Source organism: Aplysia californica, unplaced genomic scaffold (genome assembly GCF_000002075.1).
Source record: "Aplysia californica isolate F4 #8 unplaced genomic scaffold, AplCal3.0 scaffold00915, whole genome shotgun sequence".
NCBI lineage: Eukaryota > Metazoa > Mollusca > Gastropoda > Aplysiida > Aplysiidae > Aplysia > Aplysia californica.
Window position 1 is genome coordinate 225343 of NW_004798185.1, and position 1503 is coordinate 226845.

A 1503-nucleotide genomic window follows, 5' to 3' on the forward strand; every position below is an offset into this window, starting at 1 on the left:
ATGATGATGATGATGATTATGAGGATGATGATGATGATGATGATGATGATGATGATGAGGATGATGATGATGATGATGATGATGATGATGAGGATGATGATGATGATGATGATGAGGATGATGATGATGATGATGATATGCCACTTAGAGCTTAGTTCCGGCAACAACAAAAAATGCTAAAAAGCGAAGAAACTCCTCCCTCGATATGTAGTAAATAAGAAAAAAGTCGTGATCACCTACCAACTTTCTTCTCCTTCTTCTCTTTCTTCTCCTTCTTCTCTTTCTTCTTGTTTGGCGCCGCTGCGGGTTTGGCCAGACATTGATGCGTTGCCCACGTCATGGCGAGAAGCACACACAAGAGCAAATCAACCCGCATCCTCCACGGAGTCGCTTACTATCCATACAGAGCTGTCCCACTGACAGCTGGGCATACTAATCTCCTCGCACTCACTGCCCGAAGCACAAGGGCCAACGCTTCCTCGGCACTATAGTATCTCATTGAAGAAGACACGATAAGTAACACACCAAACACACGGTCACACAGAAATCCTGCGATGGTCTTTTTTTCCCTTGTTTTAGAACAATGTCAGCTTCCCAGAAATTTGAGATTGTTTCAGAATGCTAACATGTCTGCTGGGGTAATATGATTATGAAGTTTTTAGAGCTTGCTGTTCAGCGGGTGTTTGCGCAATGCAAATGCTATAAATTCATTTTTCAATGTATTTATAGTTTATTTTATTATTATTATCATTATATTGCTATGTTATTCAAAACTATAGATGTTATCTTCTTTTCTGTGAGGCGCTAGGTAGAACACACTAATAAGGATGCCACTTTCATAACGGAACACACATCTTCGGAATTATGAAAAAATATGTACGTACGTATTGGCAAACGATGGATATTTTTAGATCAGCCTATCTGTCAGCATCGTCATACCCAAGACATACTCACTACATCATAAAAGGAACAGAGATTATTTTGCTTCCAAACCAGGTGATAACGATACAGTTGGACATGTTCGAACTACAACACGTTCAAAACAATCGCCTGTACAGATAACCACTTCCGACTTCCATCTTTACGTTTTTCTATATCATAAGGGCATAATGACACTTTCCAAGAGGACCCCCTGTCAAACATGATCACTTCCCTCCTTCAGGATAGGTGGTAGCATTGAAATCTCAAATGCATTTTCTCATAGTACCTTTACATTACAAAGTGCAAAACTTTGGTTGTTTTCCTTTTTTCAATCCCTATAAATCGCTCATTGCAAACAAACACCCTCGGTGTTTAAATTAAATCATCCGTATAGAGAACCAAATCAAATAAATGAACGCAACCTCTTACATCACCTGGAAACTGGAAGAAAGATTTCTCAGCGGTCTATAAAACGATCTCGCTTTTAGGTATTCCAGATTCCACTTCTAAAAGTGAAACCAGCCGTGGATCATTCCCTGAACAGGGACGCTAATCTGTCGTTACTCTGTTCAACCCTCAACC

General features: G+C 39.9%; 1 long non-coding RNA gene across 1 annotated transcript in view; it reads right to left on the reverse strand.

Annotated features, from left to right (window-relative positions):
* Positions 1–269: 269 nt before the first annotated feature.
* The window catches only part of LOC118478762, a 4683-nt gene continuing 3449 nt past the window's right edge, over positions 270–1503 (reverse strand). Inside the window, exon 2 of the long non-coding RNA XR_004859270.1 lies at positions 270–699. This is a non-coding gene — a long non-coding RNA (uncharacterized LOC118478762). The remainder of the gene's footprint in view (positions 700–1503) is intronic.